This window comes from Dysidea avara, chromosome 1 (genome assembly GCF_963678975.1).
Source record: "Dysidea avara chromosome 1, odDysAvar1.4, whole genome shotgun sequence".
Taxonomy (NCBI): domain Eukaryota; kingdom Metazoa; phylum Porifera; class Demospongiae; order Dictyoceratida; family Dysideidae; genus Dysidea; species Dysidea avara.
The window spans coordinates 17,976,278-18,003,220 of NC_089272.1; the positions used below are offsets into that span (position 1 = coordinate 17,976,278).

Sequence of the window (26,943 nt, forward strand, 5' to 3'; positions counted from 1 at the left end):
TAGCAAACATGAAGTTGTAAAATGTTTGAGTTGGTGGTAACACTGTAAGGCCATTCCAAATAAATTCTCTGTTTCCCGTCCACCGCTCGCATCTAGTTACTGTAAGCTCTAAATATTCCATTATTACGTATTCTTCCATTATTTTCCGGTTATTGTTGCATACTGACAGGCTCACTTGAAACCATGTCAGCAGTACTATCAAGTCGGTACGAACTTCACATTTCTGCTATTTTTGCAACCTAATACTGTGAAAAAAGAGAGATATAAGATGGTATTTTCAGTGGCTTAGTGATGAACTGAACCAGTTCTATCATGGCATTCATATTAACAGTGGTCAAGTCACCTTGGGAATTAAAACTATACGTGTTGCTCTGGCTTGCATTAGTTTTGATATTCCAGCAACCAGAAAGATATGCGGTTTCTATGGCTTCAAAGCAAAACGTGGTTGCTCTAAATGTTTGAAAGAATTTCTGACAAAAGAATCAACAGATTATTCTGGCTTTCAACGAGATGAATGGCAATTGCGTGATATAAAAACTCATCGAACCAAGGCTTTAGAGGCAAAACAATGCTACAACAGCTGCTGCACAAGAGAAGATTCAACAAGAAATTGGAGTGCGTCATTCCGAATTATTAGAGCTAAAATATTTTGATATAGTGCGTTGCCATATGATAGATGCCATGCATAATCTATTCTTAGGCACGGCCAAAAATGTTACTAGTTTATGGAAAACCAGAGGCATTTTATGTGAGTCAACATTAAATGCCATACAAAACAAAATGGACTTGATAGAGGTTCCTGCACATGTAGGTAGACTGCCTGGTAAAATATCTTCTTCTTTCTCAGGATTTACAGCTGAACAGTGGATGATCTGGACTATAGTTTATTCACCCTTTGTGCTACAAGATTTTTTACCACCAGAACACTTTGATATGTGGTGCACGTTCTCAAATTTCTGCTCTATTTTATGCCGTCCTTTTATTCATGAAACAGAAGTAGCTGTCGCAGACCATCTGGTACTTGAGTTTTGCCATAAATTTGAGCGACTTTTTGGGGAAGCTTGTGTCACGCCCAACATGCATTTACATGCCCATTTATGTAAATGTGTAGAAGATTTTGGACCTGTATATTCATTCTAGTGTTTTTCTTTTGAACGCTACAATGGCATACTTGAATCTTTTCAAAAGAGTTGACATGCACCTGAAATTCAGGTTTTGGAGAAATTCACCTTAATGCAAAGCCTGAGTGTCACAAATGTATCACAACTGACTCCTCCTGAACTGTTACCATGTATTAGCAGTGTAACAAACAACTATGCAATTATAGATGACAGGAATGAGATATTTGATAGCAAGTCCCATTTTGACTATGAAAAAAATCTCTTTTGCTCACCTGCCACTGTAACTGCTAACTTACAAGACTGTCATCATACCATACCTCCCTTTCGTGAAAAATACTTTACTGAATCCCTCAGAAATAAGCTAAAGGACGCATACTGTCGACTGTACATGGGACAATCAGTGATTCAACATGTTCCAATGAAGTATACTGAATTTTATCAAGTAAATGTTTATGGCCATTGGTATACATCATTAAGGTCACGTTCGCACAAATCAACTTGCATAATGGCTATATGGCCTAACTGCATAGGAAAAATCATTAGCCACGATCACAACTGCTTATCAGAGGATGTTAGAACAGGCCTTATTGAATATTTTGTTTTGCACAATCCCACCATTGATGGCATAGATGATGAAACATTCATTTTTGCAAAGGTAAAATGGTATTACGATCACCCTAGAAAATTTTGGTTTAAAAACTCTGTTGTAGTATCCTCCACTCTATTTATTGAAGAATCTGAGGCAACCTTTTTACCTCTCAGTAGAATAATGTCTAATTGTGCAATAGTAGAACAATCCACACAGTTTGACTATGGTATTGACAAAGTTAATGTATGCATACCCCTAGTTAGAAGGATAGATTAGATATTTATCTACTGAAGTTACTTGTACTATTTAATGTACGTACACAGCTTTCGTCATCACAAATGATTTCAGTGTTGAGTTGGGAAACAAAGAGGGTACAGTGATTTTTATATAATACGTGTGTGTGTATAATATGGATTTTTGTGTAGATCGATACAAATAACACTGAGGTTTCACGTTCAATGATCACTAATTCCCAGTTGCTGTTAATAGTGCTGTGTTATTGTTGAGCAGCAAAGTTTATTTACATTGCTCCATGCAGTATATCCAGCTATATAAGTCCACCCAGCAGGTCTGTACCTAGGAATATTAAATGTCAAGTGTCAATGCTTCATATAAGGCAAGACTCAAGTACCCACACCTTCAAGAACCTATAGAAACAATAGAACCATACAACAATGAAACCACCATGAGCACACCAGAACCCATAATATTATCAGATTAGCTATAGTATGTTCACGTTGAGTTGAATCCTGAAAAACAGCTAAAAATTAAAAGTGGATTTTTTCTCAACAGAGTTAAAATTTCAGCCAACCAGATGATTATTGGTAACAGCAAGGTGTCAACAACAAACACGTATGGTTTGGCTCCAGTACAAGTTTGGAAAAGGGCTGTAATGAACACTGTACTGATATGGCTTCCCCATAAGAAATGTATTGTGAAAATTTTGATTGGTCGTAAATATTATGTCAAACATTTGAACAACAAGATTTTGAAATATTTTTAGCGGGTCAAGCAGTACTACAAATGAGCCAAATTTCAAGATCATGTGTAATTGAGTTATTAAATGTTTCTGAGGATTCAGCTCAACGTGAACATACTATAGTCTGGTCTAGATCTGTAGCAATACTTGTACAACTGAAGGTTGATAGTAATGCACAACCCTTGTGCTTCTATATATATATATATATACATTTGATGTCTAGTCTGTGATGTGTAGTTTTAAATCAATACAAATTTATGATTTTCTCAGCATTGCTTGTAAGTTTTACCATTTATGGTAATAGGTTTAGCTTTAATATAATCATAAGTGAAGTGGTGATCATGAATACACATAATGTCAATTATATTCATACATTTGTCTGTCTGTCTATGGAGTTGTGTGGTTTGTGTATGATACTCCTATCAGTCAATTGAAATAACTTTAGAGTTCCATATCAAGAAGTTTGCAGACATTTGCTATACTTTTGTTCATGACAAAAATGCTGGAACAGTCATGTCCTATACATTTCAATTTAAAAAACCATTAAAAATTAAATTAATTATCATGTACCGCCTACCTCAAGTCTGTTTAGTTTTGATACATGTAGAGCAACTCTCTGTGAGTATGATGATGCCAGAAGTCCAATTAATGGAAATGTAAAAGTGTCAAAATTGTCTAAACTGACCGGGTGTAGAAAATTTTCCCATACATTTTGGGGGCATTCAATAAAAGGTGTAATAGCCCACAACACATGATAGTGCCCAACTGGTAGACTTAATAATAATAGTAGGGCCCCATGGCCTTCATTTAGGATCTGGAATTTATTTGGACCTAGCTTTCAATACGTACGTGCATGGTAGTTATTTCAGTGCTTGGCAATGATTTGAAAATGATTCATATACTGATAACTTATTAACTAGAAATAGACCACAAGACCCCACAGACAGGTTCATAGATTGAGCACGTTTACCTTTATAACCACCTCTACCTCTTTGCACAACAGTTTTAGTTTTAGTGGGTGTGGACTATGTCCACCACTAATTCATTGACACTGCTAGATATAACAGCATGAATGATGCAACACTGCTTGGGACAAAACAACCGTAGCAAAGCAATTCTTATAGGCAAAAAAAAATGTTACAGTACTAACCCCCTCACCACCAAATTTGTAGCTTCTAAACTGCTATAACATACAAAACATACTATATATCAAGTGATTCATTATAGAACAAGGAATTTAATTATCAGTTTGCTTTTTTTTACATAAGAGCAACCACAGTGTCACTATATAGCTTTAAATAGCAAAATTTGGCCCAAGTGAATCCAAACCCGGAATCTCACAACTTTATAGGCTAGTACTGTTTGCAATCACACAGTAAACATCACTAACCTGTTTACAGTTAAAGCAATCAACTCCCAAGTCTAGTTTTCGCAAGCACGCATGTGCATGTAGGCATGAGGTCACCGGTTTGAGCTGTACTTAAGTAGCAACATTCCACTCCACCTATACAATACCTCTCCTTACTGTTTCTCTTCAATATTAGTGCCACTATCATTGTGTACAATGCTGACATTTCAGAAGTTGATGATGAGATCATCTAACCATGCCATCATGAGTGGAAGACCAGTTATCCCTGTTCCCATTCTCTTAAGGTTCCCGTTCACTGTGGCCGCTACAGGAGAAGCGCAGGGGCTACTAAAACACTTGACTGGTGTTACAGAGCACTTAGAAAGTGGCAGTTGTGGTGGTGATAGGGTAAAGTAAAATATTGCCAAAAAGTTCATTACCAGAAATTCACACCCGACCATACACTCTAAAAAAAATTTGACTTATGAAAGTACAGTCTTGTATCCAGCCCTATTTCTCCCTTTTTGTGTTTAGGTGCCCTCAGGTCATTTTCATTGATCTACGCCTTCTACGGGTCGTTTGAAAAAAATTGCCCTGGACACTAGACTATATTCTAATAGTACTTTCTCTGCGGTAGGCCTACGCATAGATAATAATATGCCTTAGCTACCATTATCCATGACCTACGTATTACGGAGAACATATACAACCCACTGTATGGTTCACACTCACTGTTATAGCGTCTCGTGCACCCAATGGAGACTGCACTCACTCTGTTACCTCACTGCTATTCTTACGGCAAACGGGAACACTATTAACAAACATTTTGCTCGTGTTGCTCATTAATTGGATATACTTTGGATTGACTGTGGGTTTTATCGTACCAAAAATACCTACGAGGATACTGAGTCTCATCAGAGGAGTACGTTTGTTATTGTTATTAGCGCTTTACAGTGACCAGCACTGATGGTCTGACAGCAACATGTGCTGAAACCTTTGGATTACCGGCCTAACCTAATTGCAAGGACTTAAACTTAGTGACTTATAGCTGAAAAGGTGTAACAGAAAAGGGGGCCAAAGTAGAGGTCAATTCTTGGTTCATTCACTAATGGAGTACAGCGACAGAGTCGATATGGTAAGGGCGTAGCTAATTAGAAACACTTTATTCGGCGTACTGTGCATGCAGGTGCTCAGGAAAATGGGCTTGAGTGCATGCACACGTTACTCAGATTAAATTTTATTGCTTGTCCTAACAAATAGTACCTTCGTCACTAACCGGCTAGCATGTCACACAACATATTCACAGATGCAGGGGCGGATCCAGAGTTTGGAAAGAGGGGGGGCACCTTTCTGAAAAACAGTTGAAGACCAAAAAAACTTGCTGAAAACCAGTTGAAGACCAAAAAAACTTGCTGAAAACCAGTTGAAGACCAAAAAAAAAAAAAAAGGTCACGACAATAATAGCTAGTTATCCTTACCAACTATATCACGTCTGTTATGTAAAATAAAATCCTATTTATAGCTTCATAAGTAAGCTACACTGCCTCATGAACATTGTGACTGCTTTATTAGAGTAATTGACTGCTCTATTAGAGTATCTCGATCTTGTATGCAATTTCTTGAAGGGGGGGGGGCATTTGCCCAAATGCCCCATCCTGGATCCGCCATTGAGATGTGTGTCATGTTGTTGTTAATTGTTGACCACACACAAATAGATATCCAAGGAGTCCCCTTTCAGTCTTTATTATTATTCGTACCCTTTAAGGACAGATATTACTAATTTATCACCTTCAGTTTCTCTGGAACAATATTTAGCATTCTATCTGTGTCTTAAGTGTAACGTTTTTCGTTGTTCAGTTAAGAATTACTTTTTTGGTCCCATTTAATATGTTATATGCTTGTGTGAGCTGTGTTTTGTAAATGTGTGTTTTATAAGTTGTGTGTGCTGTTGTAGCCTTTGTATTTAGCTAGATGTTTATGTTTTGGGTTGTGCAAGCCTAGCCTTTTGGTGTCACCCTTTTCACAGACCACACACTACACATAGCTTTTTTTGGAAGAGGAGAAATGAGATAGTAATAAATACACATTAAAAACAATTCAACGTACATGTGATGGAAGCTACGTACAAAGTCAAATCCATGCATTTTTGCATCTGCAATATACATAGCTACAATGTAATACCACAAAAATAGCAAAAGAGTTCTTTGGTGTTGATTTATAGCTGTGTAAATTAGAGCATGCATGAAAATAAGATTGCTCGACATAATAGATCATAAAGTGCTACACCAATATATAGCTATATGTCCGACAGCCACTTTTCTGATGCCCAGTATCATGTATGCTGGCCAGATCAGCATGTGGCCATCAAGCTATCCAATCCAGAATCAGTGGGTATTTTGCTGCAGAAATAATATACAATTAAACACCATGCATAAGCCTATTTATGCACATACATAGTCTAACCTATGAGTGGTATACTGTAGTTCAGCTAGGTTGCCATTCTGTTGAAACTATTAATCGTTTCACAAAAAAAAAAATTTAATGTGTTAACTAAAATGAAGCCATATTGTATTATATACAATAAATATAGCATGGGCATTAAACTAGATATAATCTAGTTTGGTACAGTGGAACCTGTCTATAATGGTCACCTTGGGACCAGATATATCTGGCCTTTATATACAGGTGGCTGTTATAGAGAAAACCTGCATAAGGTGGTCTGCAGCATTTTAGTGGCTATGACCGTTATAAATGAGTAATTATTATTAAGAGGCTCGCGCCAACTATAATTTTACCCTAGTTTTTATCTCGGTCTTTAATATACAAGGTGAGCTTGTTATGAATGTTGGTTATAGCTATTGAATACGTTTAAGTAATGAAGCCTGATAGTGAAACGGTGCCGTGGTGTCAGACTATTGGCTTAACAAGCCACCATAAAAGAAGCGACCGCTATACGAAGGATGAAGTTATGTATACAGTGATTCATAGGCAAATTCTTGGTTGGCCGTTATACGCGTTAGACAGGTGACCGCTTAATGCAGACGACATTACATACATTTGTATGGGAAAATATTTGGGACCTCGTGACCGAGGCCGTTACGCAAAGGTGACCGCTTAATCCAGGTGACCGTAACACAGGTTCCACTGTAATATAATCTAATCCAAAACAGCCAAGCTGTAAAAAAAGTGTGCGGCCCTCAGAAAGGCTATGGTGAAAAAAGATGTGAAATCCAAGGTGGCGGCCAAGAAATGGCTGTGATGGTAGGTTAGTGGTAAAAATTTTAATAATGACAATTCAGGTGAATTTTGTGCCGCTTCACAAAAATTCACCTGAATTGTCGTTATTAAAATTTTTACCACTAACCTACCATCACAGCCATTTCTTGGCCGCCACCTTGGATTTCACATCTTTTTTCACCATAGCCTTTCTGAGGGCCGCACACTTTTTTTACAGCTTGGCTGTTTTGGATTAGATTTCATTTCTTTTTGTATTTGTATACCCCAAAGCCGGCCTATGGCCAGCTTTGGGACTTTTTTAACCTATGTTTTTTTCTTTACTACAGGAAGAAGAAAAGATGAAGTAGATGTACTTTAAATATTTTATCAGTAAATGTACAAATTATATATACTGTATAATACATATGTGACCGGATTTGCGAAAAGGGGTCCAATTTGCCAACTTTGACAATTGATAACTTCAGATTGGAAAGAGCTATTGCCTTGATATTTGGGCAGTGGTGAGCACCACTATAACTGAATACATGGTGAAATGTTCAGGTTAATATGTTACTTGAACACTGAGTTATGGTCTCCAACATTTACGGAATTGGATGTGTGTGGAAGACCCCTTTTCGCAAATCCGGTCACATATATTGATTACAGAAATCTCCATGGTGGTTTCTTTGTAACTGAACACTCTACAAGGTGACTTCTTCTAATTGCTCTCTCTACAGGGTGAATTGTTTGTAGCTGAACGATCTACAAGGTAACTTCTTCTAGCTGATCTCTCTACAGGGTGATGTGTTTGTAGCTAAATTTTGTATAGGTGATTTGTTTGCAGCTGAGCTCTTTACAGAATGGTTTCTTTGTAGCTGAACTCTCTAAAAGGTAACTTCTTCTAACTGATCTTTCTACAGGGCAATTTGTTTCTGGCAGAATTTTCTACAGGGTGATTTCTTTGCAGCTGAACTCTCTACATGGTGGTTTCTTTGTAGCTGAACTCTCTACAAGGTAATTTCTTCTAGCTGATCTCTCTACAGGGAGGTTTGTTTGTAGCTGAACTATCTACAAGGTAACTTCTTATAGCTGATCTCTACAGGGTGATTTGTTCGTAGTTGAATTCTGTACAGGTGATTTGTTTGCAGCTGAGCTCTTTACAAAATGGTTTCTTTGTAGCTGAACTTTCTCCAAGGTAACTTCTTCTAACTGATCTTTCTACAGGGTGATTTGTTTGTAGCTGAACTATCTACAAGGTAATTTCTTCTAGCTGATCTCTCTACAGGGCGATTTGTTTGTAGCTGAATTCTGTACAAGTGATTTGTTTGCAGCTGAGCTCTTTACAGAATAGTTTCTTTGTAGCTGAACTCTCTACAGGGTGATTTGTTTGTAGCTGAAATCCCTACAAGGTAACTTCTTCTAGCTGATCTCTCTACAGGGTGATTTGTTTGTAGCTGAACTCTCTACAGGTGATTTGTTTGTAGCTGAACTCTACAAGGCGATACTTCTAGGTGATCTCTCTACAGGATTCCTTGTTTCTAACTGAACTCTCAACAGGGTGATCTGTTCATAGCTGAACTTTCTACTGGGTGATTTGTTTGCAGCTGAACTCTCTAAATGGTGGTTTCTTTGTAGCTGAACTCTCTACAATGTGACTTCTTCTAGCTGAACTCTCTACAAGGTGACTTGTTTCTAGCTGATCTCTCTACAGGGTGACTTGTTTCTAGCTGAACTCTCTACAGGTGATTTGTTTGTAGCTGAACTCTCTACATGGTGGTTTCGTTGTAGCTGAACTCTCTACAAGGTAACTTCTTCTAGCTGATCTTTTTCACTGCATATTTGTTTGTAGCTGAGTTCTCTACAGGGTGATTTGTTTGCAGCTGAACTCTCTACATGGGAGTTTCATTGTAGCTGAACTCTCTACAATGTGACTTCTTCTAGCTGAACTCTCTACAGGGTGACTTGTTTCTAGCTGAACTCTCTACAGGTGATTTGTTTGCAGCTGAACTCTCTACATGGTGGTTTCTTTGTAGCTGAACTCTCTACAAGGTAACTTCTTCTAGCCGATCTTTCTACAAGGTAATTGAGTTTTTTGCAGCTGAACTCTTTACATGGTGGTTGCTTTGTAGCTGAACTCTCTAAAAGGTGACTTCTTCTAGCTGAACTCTCTACAGGATGATTTGTTTGCAGCTGGATTCTCTACGTGGTAGTTTCTTTGTAGCTGAACTCTCTACAATGTGACTTCTTCTAGCTGAACTCTCTACAGGATGATTTGTTTGCAGCTGGATTCTCTACGTGGTAGTTTCTTTGTAGCTGAACTCTCTACAATGTGACTTCTTCTAGCTGAACTCTCTACAGGGTGACTTGTTTTTAGCTGATCTCTCTACAGGGTGACTTGTTTCTAGCTGAACTCTCTACAGGTGATTTGTTTGCAGCTGAACTCTCTACATGGTGGTTTCTTTGTAGCTGAACTCTCTACAAGGTAACTTCTTCTAGCTGATCTTTCTACAGGGTGATTTGTTTGTAGCTGAATTCTCTACAGGGTGATTTATTTGCAGCTTAACTCTCTACAAGGTGACTTCTTCTAGCTGAACTCTCTACAGAGTGATTGATTTTTTTTGCAGCTGAATTCTCTACATGGTGGTTTCTTTGTAACTTAACTCTCTACAGGGTGATTTGTTTGTAGCTGAACTCTCTACAGGGTGATCTGTTCATAGCTGAACTCCCTATAAGGTAACTTCTTCTAGCTAATCTTTCTACAGGGCGATTTGTTTGTAGCTGAGTTCTCTACAGGGTGATTTGTTTGCAGCTGAACTCTACATGGTAGTTTCTTTGTAGCTCTACAATGTGACTTCTTCTAGCTGAACTCTCTACAAGGTGACTTGTTTCTAGCTGATCTCTCTACAGGGTGGCTTGTTTCTAGCTGAACTCTCTACAGGTGATTTGTTTGCAGCTGAACTCTCTACATGATTGTTTCTTTGTAGCTGAACTCTCTACAAGGTAATTTCTTCTAGCTGATCTCTCTACAGGCCGATTTGTTTGTAGCTGAACTCTCTACATGATGGTTTCTTTGTAGCTGAACTCTCTACAAGGTGATTTCTTCTATAGCTGATCTTTCTACAGGGTGATTTGTTTGTAGTTAAACTCTCTACACGATAGATTCTTTGTAGCTGAACTCTCTACAAGGTGATTTCTTCTATAGCTGATCTTTCTACAGGGTGATTTGTTTGTACCTGAACTATCTACATGATGGTTTCTTTGTAGCTGAACTCTCTACAAGGTAACTTCTTCTAGCTGATCTCTCTACAGGACAATTTGTTTGTACCTGAACTCTCACATGATTGTTTCTTTGAAGCTGAACTCTCTACCAGGTGATTTCTTCTAGCTGATCTTTCTACAGGGTGATTTGTTTGTAGCAGAACTCTCTACAAGGAAACTTCTTCTAGCTGATCTCTCTACAGGGAGATTTGTTTGTAGCTGAACTCTCTATACATGATTTGTTTACGGCTGAATTCTCTACATGATGGTTTCTTTGTAGCTGAACTCTCTACAAGGTAACTTCTTCTAGCTGATCTCTTTACAGGGTGAATTGTTTGTAGCAGAACGATCTACAAGGTAACTTCTTCTTACTTATCTCTCTACAGGGTGATTTGTTTGTAGCTGAACTTTTTACAAGGAAACCTCTTTTAACTGAGCTCTGTACAGGGTGAATTGTTTGTAGCTGAACTATCTACAAGGTAACTTCTTCTAGCTGATCTCTCTACAGGATGATTTGTTTGTAGCTGAACTATCTACAAGGTAACTTCTTCTAGCTGATCTCTCTACAGGGTGATTTGTTTGTAGCTGAATTCTGTACAAGTGATTTGTTTGCAGCTGAGCTCTTTACAGAATGGTTTCTTTGTAGCTGAACTCTCTACAGGGTGATTTGTTTGTAGCTGAAATCCCTACAAGGTAACTTCTTCTAGCTGATCTTTCTACAGGGCGATTTGTTTGTAGCTGAATTCTGTATAGGTGATTTGTTTGCAGCTGAGCTCTTTACAGAATGGTTTCTTTGTAGCTGAACTCTCTACAAGGTAACTTCTTCTAGCTGATGTATCTACAGGGTCACTAGTTTGTAGCTGAATTCTCTACATGGTGGTTTCTTTGTAACTGAGGTATCTACAAGGTGACATCTTCTAGCTGATCTTTCAACAGGGTGATTTGTTTGTATCTGAACTCTCTACAAGAAATCTTCTTCTAACTGATGTTTTAACAGGGTGAATTGTTTGTAGCTGAACTCTCTACAGGGTGATTTGTTTGTAGCTGATCTCTATACAGGTTACTTATTTCTAACTGATCTCTTGAATTCTGTTCAGGGTGACTGCTCTATTAGGATGACTGCTCTATTAGAGTATCTCGATCTCACACTTGCTACACCAAGTTGGATTTCGTGTTATAACTCCGTGACTTTAAGTCTGATTCTTCTACACCATTGAAGAGCCTTTCTAAGATGATAACTCCATCTGTACAGCGATTTTGAAAGCATTACCCCAAGCGGTTTACCTGGTAGGCGTGGCAAGCATAATAATAATAATAATAATAAAATTAAAATATTAAAAATTAGCTAATCTCGATTGCGTAATTGTTACACACTGTTGATTTTTTCGCTGTATCTTCCTGGTTTTTAGCTCGATTTCTTTCAAACCACAAAAGGTTTGAGGTTCAATAGTTAACCTATTCACCCACCGATTTTCAGCTTCTTCCCATACGCGGTTTACCTTGTAGGCGTGACAACATATTGGTGTTATTTTTCGTGCATAATTGCTCATAACTCTTTGTCTGTTTATGGTATTCCAGCCAAAGTTGGTACCGAGATGCGCCTTTATACCCCCCTTCTGTGTGCCAAATTTCAAGGCAATCGGATAACGCGTTCGAGTTTTATAGCAGTTTTTGTAAGTGTGCGACAAGAAAAAGAAAAATAAGAAGAAGAAGAAGAAGAAGAAGAAGAAAAAAAACGAAGAAACTCAGCCAATTTTTGAAGTCGCATATCTCGGGAACGCTCGAAGCGATTTCGCTCAAATTTGGAATGTAGAGTGCTGCAGTTGGGGGGCATGTCCACAGCAAAAATCGTCTTGTTTCATCAAGGAAGCACAGAGCTACGGAGGTGCGAAAATTGCGTTTTCTTTCTTCCTGTCAATATACTCACGGGTGTTACGCGCCGGCTTCTTGGGCCGCACGACACACTACCGTGTGTCTTGATATGGGGAATATACTAAAATATAGGATGGTTAGTATAGTACAAACCTATACTAAGATTGTTTGTATAGTTTAGGCCATTGGATATAACATCTTATATGCCTCTTTTCACAGTGCATCGCAGCTAGCATGCGCATGAGAGAGCATTTAAAGGCTATGTACCATGTATGTAGGACACCTACATCACAGCGCTTGAGGTAGTATAGAATAGAAGTGTTAATTGGAAAACATTACCATTGCATGTACAGGGAAATACTGCGCACATAGGTTGTATCAACCATGTGACTGGTGGAATAAAGGTCCCCTCCTAAAGCCCATGCCTATGACTAGGTGACTGCATTGAATATGATATATACAAACTAAATAAACAATCAAATAAATTTACAAAACTTATTAAACAAAGCAACACTTTACGGTATATTATTCCATCAGCGGAGGAAATGCACAGATAGTGAAGGAAATCAGGTGTGGCAGACTCAAGTACAGTTTTCCCCATTCCAAGAGTAGCTCTTCCATCCTTAGACTATAGCTTGATGCATGATAGTGTGGGGTTTCATTAGGATTATCAGGATGGCTGTAGAAATCCCTGTGGTTTCACTGTCAGGAATCCCAGCTATTTCACCCTAAAGCTTCATGCAATTGGGAGCACAATTTGTGGCTGATCATATCACTGGTTTTATTACATAATCATATAGGAGAACTATTGAACCCTGTACACCTGCCACTGAATGGTGATTGACAAGTGAACAACATGAGCTTGAGACAAATGGCTGATTGTTGCTCTATTATTCAAAATTAATGACAAACTAACTACCTGTGAAGTTTTTATGACAGATGTGCTGACATACTACAATATATTACTGACACTGCAATATTCTTGACATAGCTATAGCCTATCATCACTGATCCTTTAATGACACATCTGTCTCCCATGAATAGTGAGCCTTTAATTGACACCTTGCATGCTACAGCACATAAATGTCAAGCTTACTACATTCTTAGTTAACTGGTTTACAGATTGTAGCTTGCTATTATACTTTAGTTTGTAATCGCGCATTACACAATTTTGAATACTGTACGAGTGTATGCATATTTTCACAGTTAGATCAAGTGATCATATCACTATGCACTGTATAGTTACAGTATAAGTACTTATTTAAAATACTTCTGTGTAGATTTAGCAATCAAAGTATTAGAACAAATGAGGCTGTGTGGTTGTTCTGGTAAGGCTAAGCACATTTTTTATGGCTAAGTATAAATCAATGTGTACACACAGTTAGGGTTCAGATTGCAGAGATCATTTTCTACATTTTAATTTTTACAACACATTTATGTGACGATATCCATAGTACATTGCATTTAAAATCCTAAAAGGATATACACCTGTAGCTGATGTCAGCTATACAGGACAGCAATAATAATCTATAACTTAAAGATATTTTACAGTACCGACATTTTGGGGAACTTGAAACTTGATATCATAGATCATGGTGATCATAATATGTGACCAGATTTGCGAAAAGGTACCTTTTCCACACATTTGACATGCCAGCAAACAAAATGATATAACACTTGAATCCTTATACTGATTAACTTGCTCTTAGTATCAAAGTGTAGCCAGATACTGTAGCTACATTCACCGAACATTTCAAGCAATTATATGCCATGATCAAAACATTATGAAGTTTCAAATTTCAAAAAATAAGTCAAATTTTGTGTGTGAAAAAGGTACCTTTTCGCAAATCCGGTCACATATTACGTCTTTGTCACATCATAATACTATTATACATTAATTGATATGGTACAATTACATGGTTGGCTGTTGTGGGAAACTATGCTATTGCTGACTTTGCTAAATAGCAATGCTTTTATAGAGGACTTGCACTGTGACGTAATTCATCGTAATTGCACAGTTGTTGGCCATGTTTGGGACAATGTTGTGACTGAAAAGCACCCTGTCACTATTTGTGATGGTCCATAGTGAAGCGAATGAGCATAGACTTGTTGAATGAATATACCCAGCTCTTTAGAAACAGCGAAGAAGTTAGAGAATTGGTGAGTAATTTACCATTAGCCACCTATGTTTTACAGAGCCAATGTTGAGGAATTCTATATCAAACCTATCCCTGCTTCCCATGCAGTGTCACTATATGCAGTACTTGGCGAATAAATGTTATTACCCTTCGTTCTGATCCAATGTGTGCACCATAGAATGTTATGCTGAAACATGGCCACCTGACAACCATTGCTAGCTTGTGTCGTCATACAATAGTCTTCTATTGAAATATAGCTGATAAACAATTTCGGATATACGCAGATGTCACATTAAGTAAACATGTTTTGGAATTTTTCTAACTAATCGTAAAATTTTTATCACCTGGATTAAATGTGTCACCTGTAAAAGCATAAAAGAATTAGCTAACATGATGACATGTGATTGCAGCATGTACTGTATCTTTGGTTACCAACAATTAACACAGGAGAATTCCCAAAGGACTTTAAATAGTAAAAACCTGCAAACCTACAAAACATTATGCTGACTTGCTTGCTCACTCATTCGCATCCTGGACTCACTCACTAACTTGCCAACTTAAAGTGCTCACTTATACATTCAGCATTCAATACTATCATTATATGTACACTAACTTTATAGGGATCAGCATTGAAACCAGATTACTATTACATGCTGACCAGGATTTGACCTGGTATGTGATCTGGATTAATTAAAATCGAGGCGTGTGCTGAAAGCCACGTTTAGTGCACTTGACTAGTGCATTGATAAGTCAAACTAAACATGAATTGCATTTTGGGTCATTCAACACGTTGCCCAGAGTAGACAGACTGGACACCAACACAATAATTATCATGCAGCATTTACAAACTGATTACAGCTATGAAGTTGAAAGTAAGTATAATATATAGCAAGCAACAGTCCAGCTAGTTCAGTTCAGTAATAACTGCAGTTCAATTTTGTAGAATGTTAGGGGGTCTGGGGGTACAACTTCCAGAAGCTGTATGACATAAAATTGATGCTACAAGTGAACTGAAGGTTAAATGAAGTTTTCGACCTTTCTGTGTTGGAGTTCGGAGGTGCAGTTACTTAGACCATTTTCATGTTTACCATAGGTAAGACCCCTTTCAGACCTTTTTCATGTTTGTTACATGCACCAACACTGTCAACGTATTACCACCTGAAAATTAATTTTAACTTACAAGCATTTGTCAACAGTGTTAAGGTACAACAACTACATAAAAGGACTAAATAAGTTAGACTTCATGCCACAGAGTCTACATAATTTAGTAACTAACAGACCCTGTAGCATTTGCCTTTGCTTTTTTCAGGTGCTACGACACAGGTTACTAAATTACATAAACCCCAGTGGTTTGAAGTCTAACCAATACATAAAAGTATCTTTCAAGTTTTGGGGGTAGTGGCAGGGAAAAGTACCCCAGTTGCAAATGCTCCAGTTGCCCCCTCCCCCCTCCATCTTGGTAGCTCTGGCTAGCAGTCTACACTCCTAATCATTATGTCTCTCTGGACTGGTGAGGAGAGAGCAAGCAGTCCTAAACAGGCAGGGGAACTTATCTAATTAGTGAACTTCAAAGTCAACGTTTAAGCCAGTCATTTGGATAAAACTTCATTTTAAAATAATTGTGTGGATTCCTAATAATTTAGAACTGTGGAAAACTCAGAAAGAGCTGTGCATCAGGATTGAAACAGGGCCTGCATCACTGACCTGGATGACATACTGAGTATCAGTCACAAATTGGAGGAGAATTCAATCACACTAGTCTGGGGACACCGATGAAGACACAAGTTTCTTTTCTAAAACAACAAAATAGCTATTATAACATAGCAACCCATTTTTACCTTTAGTAGTCTTTGAGTGGTATCACCAATGATCCCTAATTGGGTACAACATCCTTAAGATTTAAATATTTCAGCAATTCTGAATCAATATATGTAAATAAGATTTCTACTTGTGCAGGAGATGTGTATGGTACATGACAGAGGACTACAGCAACACAAATATACTTTGTAGCTCTCATCAAATATCTAGTAGATTGCATTTAAAATCCCCAAAGGGATATACACCTGTAGATGATGTCAGCTATACAGGACAGCAATAATAATCTATAACATATAGATATTTTACAGTACCAACATTTTGGGAAACTTGAAACTTGATATCATAGATCATGGCAATCATAATATTATGTCTTTGTCACATCATAATACTATTATACATTTATTGATATGGTACAATTACATGGTTGGCTGTTGTGGGAAACTATGCTATTGCTGACTTTGCTAAATAGCAATGCTTTTATAGAGGACTTGCACTGTGACGTAATTCATTGTAATTGCACAGTTGTTGGCCATGTTTGGGACAATGTTGTAACTGAAAAGCACCCTGTCGCTATTTGTGATGGTCCATAGTGAAGCGAATGAGCATCAACTTGTTGAATGAATATACCCAACTCTTTAGAAACAGCGAAGAAGTTAGAGAATTGGTGAGTAATTTACCATTAGCCACCTTTTTTACAGAGCCAATGTTGAGGAATTCTATATCAAACCTATCCCTGCTTCCCATGCAGTGTCACTATATGCAGTACTTGGCGAATAAATGTTATTACCCTTCGTTCTGATCCAATGTGTGCACCATAGAATGTTATGCTGAAACATGGCCACCTGACAACCATTGCTAGCTTGTGTCGTCATACGTGCAAGATAGTCCTCTATTGAAATATAGCTGATAAACAATTTTGGATATACGCAAATGTCACATTAAGTAAACATGTTTTGGAATTTTTCTAACTAATCGTAAAATTTTTATCACCTGGATTAAATGTGTCACCTGTAAAAGCATAAAAGAATTAGCTAACATGATGACATGTGATTGCAGCATGTACTGTATCTTTGGTTACCAACAATTAACACAGGAGAATTCCCAAAGGACTTTAAATAGTAAAAACCTGCAAACCTACAAAACATTATGCTGACTTGCTTGCTCACTCATTCGCATCCTGGACTCACTCACTAACTTGCCAACTTAAAGTGCTCACTTATACATTCAGCATTCAATACTATCATTATATGTACACTAACTTTAAAGAGATCAGCATTGAAACCAGATTACTATTACATGCTGACCAGGATTTGACCTGGTATGTGATCTGGATTAATTAAAATCGAGGCGTGTGCTGAAAGCCATGTTTAGTGCACTTGACTAGTGCGTTGATAAGTCAAACTAAACATGAATTGCATTTTGGGTCATTCAACACGTTGCCCAGAGTAGACAGACTGGACACCAACACAATAATTATCATGCACCATTTACAAACTGATTACAGCTATGAAGTTGAAAGTAAGTATAATATATAGCAAGCAACAGTCCAGCTAGTTCAGTTCAGTAATAACTGCAGTTCAATTTTGTAGAATGTTAGGGGGTCTGGGGGTACAACTTCCAGAAGCTGTATGACATAAAATTGATGCTACAAGTGAGCTGAAGGTTAAATGAAGTTTTAGACCTTTCTGTGTTGGAGTTCGGAGGTGCAGTTACTTAGACCATTTTCATGTTTACCATAGGTACGACCCCTTTCAGACCTTTTTCATGTTTGTTACATGCACCAACACTGTCAACGTATTACCACCTGAAAATTAATTTTAACTTACAAGCATTTTGTCAACAGTGTTAAGGTACAACAATTACATAAAAGGACTAAATAAGTTAGACTTCATGCCACAGAGTCTACATAATTTAGTAACTAACAGACCCTGTAGCATTTGCCTTTGCTTTTTTCAGGTGCTACGACACAGGTTACTAAATTACATAAATCCCAGTGGTTTGAAGTCTAACTATTACATAAAAGTATCTTTCAAGTTTTGGGGGTAGTGGCAGGGAAAAGTACCCCAGTTGCAAATGCTCCAATTGCCCCCTCCCCCCTCCATCTTGGTAGCTCTGACTAGCAGTCTACACTCCTAATCATTAAGTCTCTCTGGACTGGTGAGGAGAGAGCAAGCAGTCCTAAACAGGCAGGGGAGCTTATCTAATTAGTGAACTTCAGGTCTGCTATAGTGAACTTCAAAGTCAACGTTTAAGCCAGTCATTTGGATAAAACTTCATTTTAAAATAATTGTGTGGATTCCTAATAATTTAGAACTGTGGAAAACTCAGAAAGGGCTGTGCATCAGGATTGAAACAGGGCCTGCATCACTGACCTGGATGACATACTGAGTATCAGTCACAAATTGGAGGAGAATTCAATCACACTAGTCTGGGGACACCGATGAAGACACAAGTTTCTTTTCTAAAACAACAAAATAGCTACTATAACATAGCAACCCAATTTTACCTTTAGTAGTCTTTGAGTGGTATCACCAATGATCCCAAATTGGGTACAACATCCTTAGGATTTAAATATTTCAGCATTTCTGAATCAATATATGTAAATAAGATTTCTACTTGTGCAGGAGATGTGTATGGTACATGACAGAGGACCACAGCAACACAAATATACTTTGTAGCTCTCATCAAATATCTAGTAGATTGCATTTAAAATCGCCAAAGGGATATATACACCTGTAGATGATGTCAGCTATACAGGACAGCAATAATAATCTATAACATATAGATATTTTACAGTACCAACATTTTGGGAAGCTTGAAACTTGATATCATAGATCATGGCAATCATAATATTATGTCTTTGTCACATCATAATACTATTATACATTAATTGATATGGTACAATTACATGGTAGGCTGTTGTGGGAAACTATGCTATTGCTGACTTTGCTAAATAGCAATGCTTTTATAGAGGACTTGCACTGTGACGTAATTCATCGTAATTGCACAGTTGTTGGCCATGTTTGGGACAATGTTGTGACTGAAAAGCACCCTGTCACTATTTGTGATGGTCCATAGTGAAGCGAATGAGCATAGACTTGTTGAATGAATATACCCAGCCCTTTAGAAACAGCGAAGAAGTTAGAGAATTGGTGAGTAATTTACCATTAGCCACCTTTTTTACAGAGCCAATGTTGAGGAATTCTATATCAAACCTATCCCTGCTTCCCATGCAGTGTCACTATATGCAGTACTTGGCGAATAAATGTTATTACCCTTCGTTCTGATCCAATGTGTGCACCATAGAAAGTTATGCTGAAACATGGCCACCTGACAACCATTGCTAGCTCGTGTCATCATACGTGCAAGATAGTCCTCTATTGAAATATAGCTGATAAACAATTTTGGATATACGCAGATGTCACATTAAGTAAACATGTTTGGAATTTCTCTGACTAATCGTAAAATTTTTATCACCTGGATTAAATGTGTCACCTGTAAAAGCATAAAAGAATTAGCTAACATGATGACATGTGATTGCAGCATGTACTGTATTTTTGGTTACCAACAATTAACACAGGAGAATTCCCAAAAGGACATTAAATAGTAAAAACCTGCAAATATACAAAACATTATGCTGACTTGCTTGCTCACTCACTCTCATGCATCCTGGACTCACACACTAACTTGCCAACTTACAGTGCTCACTTATACATTCAGCATTCAATACTATCATTATACATACACTAACTTTATAGGGATCAGCACTGAAACCAGATTACTATTACATGCTGACCTGGATGACCCTGTGACCAGGATGTTACCCGGTATGTGATCCGGATTAATTAAAATCGAGGCGTGCGCTGAAAGCCACATTTTGAGCACTTGACTAGTGCGTTAATAAGTCAAACTAAATAGGAATATGGTAGTTAAGCCCCAGGAATATATGTTAAACCCCAGTAGCTGAGAATCTTTTAACTTGAAAGACAAAATCAAAGCAACATTGTGTCATATCATATTCTAGAACTGCAAGCATAACAAATTTGAAACCATGAACAACTTTGTAGCCTCAATTATTTGATTATCTAGCCTCAATGTCTTATATGAAGTCAAATGCTTTAAAGTGTGAGGCAGAAAGGATACATGTCATAATACGTTATTAACACCCAATGTCCACATTGTTTACGAAGTCAATTTTTTCAGTGTGAGAAAGAAGGCATATGTCATATTATGCTGTTATCAACACCCAATTTCAGCAATTGATTACTGTCACATTAATACATAAGACTTTCAGTGAATACACTACCAAGTGTTCATAACACCTTTAGGGTATGTACCGTATTATGAAATCTTAAATGTTTCTTTGTGTGCACATATTGTATCTAGTTGGTCAACAATAGGTGCATTAAATAAAGCACTGTGGTTTACATATTGTACATACTGTAGCTTTAAAATTTCAAGTTCATAAATTCATATGGTTTTGTCACATCATATTATTAAACTGTTACATATTGATAAAAGCTGATACCATATGATACCACCTATCCATATATACAGGCACAAATAGCCATAGCACTGCAAAAAAAAGCTTTAGAATTACATTTTAATTATTTCTTACAATACCCATATGAATTAATATAGGCTTGAAAAACATCACGATATATAAAATATTCAGGTGCAAAAAGACTTGCACCACATACCCAGACATTTAACTAATACGTACTACTAGGACATGTATTCCGTGTATCAGTAGCTGAGAATAACAACTGTAAGGTTACAGTGTACCGGGGGGAGTATGTATTAAGTTTTCCATGTCTAAGTTGCATGGCCACTAAGTTTCTCAGTATGTTGCCAAGATATGTCAGGAGTACAGAATTATGTACACTCACAATGGAGTGGAGGGAGCAGGGTGATGCCATGAACCAGGTTTAACAGATGCACACATGGAGACAATGATCATAAAGAAGTAAAGATTGTAGGCCTGCATGGCTTCCTAGTGGCTGAAATACACTATAAATCAATGTAGAAAATATTTCACTTGTGTTACGAGGCTATCCACTGACACACCAATGTTTTAGTTGAGACTCACGTCGCTATTTTGATCTTTTCACACAAGCTATATTTTCAAGAAGTAACACAAGTAGTCTAATAATATATCTACCCAATGGTGGCACTAGTAAATATTTTCAGTGTGAATGATACCTGGACACAAATATAAAAAATTTAGGTTACAATGAACATGCAGCAAAACTTGTGTTTTAATGAAACATGCTTTCAAAATACTAATCACACAACTGGGATCAGTAATCAGTACATTACTAATAAGTAGTATAATAAGACTCTTTCTGTGATGAAGAGCTTGAGCCTAGTATACTACATTTATGGGCTCTGGTAGCTACAAGTGCTACTAATGTTTCAAATGCATTTCTTAGCCATTTTTAAAGTGGGTACTTTTCATAATGCATATAGCTTTAAAAGAAGTAATTACCTACGGTTATTAGCATGTGCATGTGTACTTACACTGGACATCATGTGATACTTTAGCTATGTGCAAGCAAATTGCTATATTTTTTGAATGGGTAAACGAAAGTCAATGTACATATTGCTGTTTCTGTAATATAAGTTATCAGTAACCTTTGCGTGTTACTCCAATATACATATGTTTATGTTCAATAAATAGCAGGCCATGCCATGTAGACTACTCTAACTTGTAGACAATAGATGGTGGTCATATTGAACAGAAACACATGTACACAGCCTGCCCAAATGAAAAATAGTTAGCTATTTCAGTAACATGCACAGGTGATATCATAAACCCTCAAATGTGCAATCAACAAAATGAATATTTTAATTTGCCAATACAGTATTATATTACATGTTCTAAAGTGTGAAATACTGACAGTTTACATGACCATACCTTGCAGATAGAAATTCACTGATGTTCCTATATCATATCACCTATAGAGACACTTACAGTCTATTGTAGTGGACTATGTGGAGTACCTATGACTTTTTCAAACAGAGGAAGACATTTTTTATTTTGTACAATTGGAGTATGGACTGCTGGTGGAACAGTATTATTCCTTTGCACATGTGTATAAAACCAGGAACAACACTTTAAAAAATAGTATATTATAATACTGGCTTCAACTAGATATACTTCCTGTATTTATATGAGATTCACAGATCTAGAATGTGCTGATATGGAATTGTAGCAGACAAAATGTGACTTTCCCTGTAGTTGCGTTAAAGTAGTCTGTGAATTTGCTTGGTTTTGTTCCTTTTTGTAGACCAACATGGCTGTCATGTAGAAACTAGAAAGTATTCTAAATCACCTTGGGTTATTTTGAGCACATTGTTGGGGGGGAACATTCATTAAACAGAAGTCACCAAGTCAATATGATAGATTTCCCTGCTATCATCATAAACCATTATGGTATGCTATTAGTTTCCAACATTTCAGTAAAACAAACAGTATTTTATTGATGACATATCATAAAATACTCTCATTAGAATGTGCTAATTTTTGTTACATGTACAGTGTATATATCCTATACCAAACATCATTGGATACTACCAGCAGAGAAATATTGAATTTCAACATGCTGACTTATGTCAATTACAACAACTTGTGAATATAGTTTAAAGCATCCAAGTGACGCAGCTCATTAAGAGTTGTTGTTATTAGCAATGGCTTTATACATAAGAGGCTAACCATGCAATCTAGATAATAGACTAACATGGTATTTATATGAAGGTACATATTATGGCATGTAGCACATAATGGAACCTCATCAATTAAACCATTGTATGGGAACCATATACACTTTAAACAGTCTTTTGCTAAGAGGTGGCCTTATTAAATGGTGATCACTAAGTGAAATTATGTGATGCACAATTCCATACTGGTTCACCATTCTATCAAACGTCCCGTATCGGTAGCAGATCCAGACTTTTAGGAAGGGGGTTTCACTTTGAACCTGACAGCTAGCTAGAGTGGCAGTATCATGATAAATGATAGCAAAAGACCACTATTTTGTAATAATTATTTCACCACTGTTGGATATTACCATTTGGGACACACTGTAGAAGGTTTAAGACCTAAAATTACATTTCATGAAAGCTAGAAAAGTTTAGCATTGACAACGTCATAAGATGTACTGAACAAAGGTCATAAGATGTACTGTACAAAGGTCATAAGATGTACTGAACAAAGGTCATAAGATGTACTGAACAAAGGTCATAAGATGTACTGTACAAAGGTGCTGTGATAGCTTACTGTAAAGCCTAAATATTTTGAGAGGAAATATTTTCAAAGTAAAAATAAATTTTTCACAAATTTGTAAACAATCTCAAATGTAACACGTATATGGAAAGTTTGCTGATAACCCCAAAACCTCAACAAATCAAAAATTTCCCACTCAAAAATAATCAAGGCTGTACAGTATTGCAACAAAGGGAGTACTTTTGCTACGTAAAGGATTACAATAAATATTTCTAGGTATTTTGGTTGCACCAAGTTTAGAGATGCTTCAAAACTGAGAAAAGACTAGCTAAGCCTAATGTCACAAGGGGGGTTCCATGGAATCAACAGAAGTGTTGCAGTAGGAAGCAAGTGTGATTTATCAAAATGTACAATATTAAACAGTGGTGGATCAGAGGAAGGGGTGGGGTTCATACTTGTGTGTAATAAGAAAAAAATGCTCTAGTATAGGGAAACATAACTACAGCGAAAGGTAGCTACTGCTTGTGTTTAATGTTGTTAGCAGTAACAAAAAGGTAGTGAAATTTTGTTCTACACTGTATGTAAACACTTACTTAACAAAAGCTGGGCTTGGTTTTACTTGACCACCACTTTGCCACTAGTGCACATTTCTGACATACCAACTAATTGTCAACAGCTGTAGCTTACATATACATAATAAAGAACACTAAATGTTATAGTTCCTGTCTCCACTTTACAAAAACCATTGTCTTTTGCTTTATTGACTTATAATATTGCTAGGAAGTCCTTGAAGCATTGTTGGCAAGATTCCCTTTGTGAAACATTATACTAGCAAGCTGATTTTTTGATTCTATATAGTAATTGATTTCACACAATGAACTTGCATTAGCTGATTGCTAGTAGTATAACTACTATCAAGCATATATAATAAAGAGCATCTTTATTATGTACTTTTGCTACTACACATAAGAGGATGTGCTATTCACATTGCAGATTGAAAGAAATATGATATATTTTTGTAAAATGCTTAACAACCGGTTGCTTGTCAGACATTTGTGAGGTACATGAGTAAAGGCCACAGCCATTCTCAAAGGTTCAGTGTAAACGAAAGAAATCCACTAGGTTAGTCACTTGTATAAACAAGGATAGCCATCATCAAAACTTTACAAAGTGATAAAATTCTTGACTAGTCTACAAAAATTTGATATTATACTTGTCCAACTTAGAGCTACTATTTAACATTAACCTTGTCCTAGCTTTTGATAGAGATAATCATAGTTAGTACAGCATGGTGAAGTAAGTGCATTCACCCAATTATGTACCGTTGAAAAGTATACCCCACAAATGTCAGACTAGCAATGGTTGTTATGTGTTTTTGTAATACACAGTATTACACACTACAAAAATTTTTGTGTGCAAACCTTCTATTATAAAAAAGTACAGTATGTACAGGTCTTATTACTAGTTCTCTCATTGAAATGAACTACATACATAATATACAGTATACATACAGTATTTTTAATGTTTGACTACTAGTGAACTAAATTCATAAACTGCATGGAGTCATTCAGACCTCAATGCAGATACTTCTAACCACTCTCAACCTGTATAGGTGGGCTCAGGTATTTTCCCTTAATTCATTTTAGAACTTTGTCTCTCAAGATGATTGCTTATGTTGCTATTATTATTATCTACTTTACCAGATAGGCACTGGAGGGTGTACACAGAAGGCAGAGCCTGTTCAAGTTTTTGTTCTGTTCCTTTGTTTGTGACTATAAGATAGTTATAATGTAGTTACAGTATATGTAGTGTGCCACCTGAAAACTGTTACATCTACTGATTCAGCAATCATATACTACTTTAGTAGAGCAGCTAAGCAACGAATTTCAAAACATTGTTCACTTAGTACTAATTTTAATAGGATATACTAAATGCATATCTGTGTGTCATACTCTGTAGAGTATTTCTACACAGTAATAAATAAATAAATAAATAATTGAGTGTTGCATCAAAATCATTGCCTTAGACTTTTTAAAGAAGCTATAAACCGATTCTAGATGGTCAGAAAACCATACTGTACAATATCATTCAAAATTATTTTCTGCTTACATAACGTCATTTTTTTCAATATTGTGAAACTTTAAAAATTCAATTTGGTAACATTAACTGATTTAGCAACTCTCCTAATGGTGCCAGTGTTTCAGTGCAATAGTACCAATAATATTATATGTTGTGCATCTATGGCTTCATACACTATAGCCTTTGTTTACAATTAACCTACTGACCTGGATGGACACCTCCTTGATCAGCTTTGGGATCTCGTCATCCTTTGCTCGCCTATGAAGATGCAAAATTTCAGCGTGTTCACTGTTAAGTACTTTTGTGGCTTCTATACACATTTTGTATTTGTTTTACTTGTGGGTTCTTAGTGCACGATATGGCACCCTATATAATATGAATGATAAGAATAATGTACCAAGTTTCGTGTTTTTATCAAAAAGTGAAGATTTTTTTTTGCTTAGCTGTTCTACTACCTTGACACTTTAAATCAAAGAAACCACAGGGTTATATTTCACTTGCTGTATTTCCCTGACCACAGAGCAATATCATGATATTGTCCTATTAAATCTATAAACCCTCAGGCCCTTAATAGTGCTCTCGCTTCACTCACATGCTACAGACTTGGGCCTTTAGACTCCACATTGTGCCCATGTAACTACTACAAGTACAAGTAAAAAAATTTAAGTTTAGGACAACATAAATAAAAAAGTAGCAAGGGAGGTTGCCTACACCTGAATACATACTAGCGGACATGTAATCCCTACTTCAGTCTATTTATACTCATGACTGAATTGGCCAGAGAAACTTTAATTAGCAAAGCCCACAATTGCTTGTTTTAAAACATGCATAAGTTGCATAGCATAATTATGAATAACATTTGGTAAGTGTCACAGCCCATGTTTTTAATTTGTTTAGACACTGTACCTTTGTATAAAACAAACGGGATAAATGTAGGTTTGTCTTTTCACCTCCAGTATTAGTTGAGCATATCCGAGTGGTACATAACACTTATACGGTACCATGGCCATGTACTCCAATTCACTTGATATATATGTCTGCACTCTTGGGCTTGATGTCTTGGGCTTGATGGAGCTTTAACTTATTACTTATGGAGACTACTCATTCCCTGTTGCGTGTATTTTTCTTCACTTGAATGACAGTGTGAAAGTGTATGCATTCCTATAACATTATTAAACTATTATGTGATGTCATATGTACATAGAACATGATAATTGCCAATTGCATGTACTTATTCCCCTGCAGTGCCATGATATGTTATTGAATTTTGCTCATGCACTACAGTTAAAGCCATGCATTA

At 36.8% G+C, this 26,943-nt stretch overlaps 2 long non-coding RNA genes across 7 annotated transcripts in view; both read right to left on the reverse strand.

The window, feature by feature from the left end:
- LOC136258276 (uncharacterized) overlaps positions 1-4,903 on the reverse strand; it is a 30,130-nt gene extending 25,227 nt beyond the window's left edge. Inside the window, exons 1-3 of one of the 3 annotated variants that reach the window (XR_010702726.1) lie at positions 4,770-4,903; positions 4,215-4,362; positions 4,080-4,163 (exon numbers count right to left, since the gene is read on the reverse strand). This is a non-coding gene — a long non-coding RNA (uncharacterized lncRNA). Of the gene's footprint in view, positions 1-2,980; positions 4,169-4,214; positions 4,363-4,769 lie in introns of those variants that run through there. The other 2 variants (XR_010702724.1, XR_010702727.1) reach the window with 2 other exon arrangements.
- A 1,191-nt stretch (positions 4,904-6,094) lies between these two features.
- Positions 6,095-26,943, reverse strand: part of LOC136258267 (uncharacterized) — a 28,586-nt gene continuing 7,737 nt past the window's right edge. The window contains exons 3-11 of one of the 4 annotated variants that reach the window (XR_010702704.1): positions 25,850-25,901; positions 22,257-22,297; positions 19,011-19,088; positions 18,846-18,924; positions 18,712-18,800; positions 16,360-16,394; positions 16,226-16,314; positions 6,491-6,547; positions 6,095-6,436 (exon numbers count right to left, since the gene is read on the reverse strand). This is a non-coding gene — a long non-coding RNA (uncharacterized lncRNA). Of the gene's footprint in view, positions 6,437-6,490; positions 6,548-16,225; positions 16,315-16,359; positions 16,395-16,524; positions 16,601-18,711; positions 18,801-18,845; positions 19,089-22,256; positions 22,298-25,849; positions 25,902-26,943 lie in introns of all 4 variants that reach the window. The other 3 variants (XR_010702693.1, XR_010702714.1, XR_010702683.1) reach the window with 3 other exon arrangements.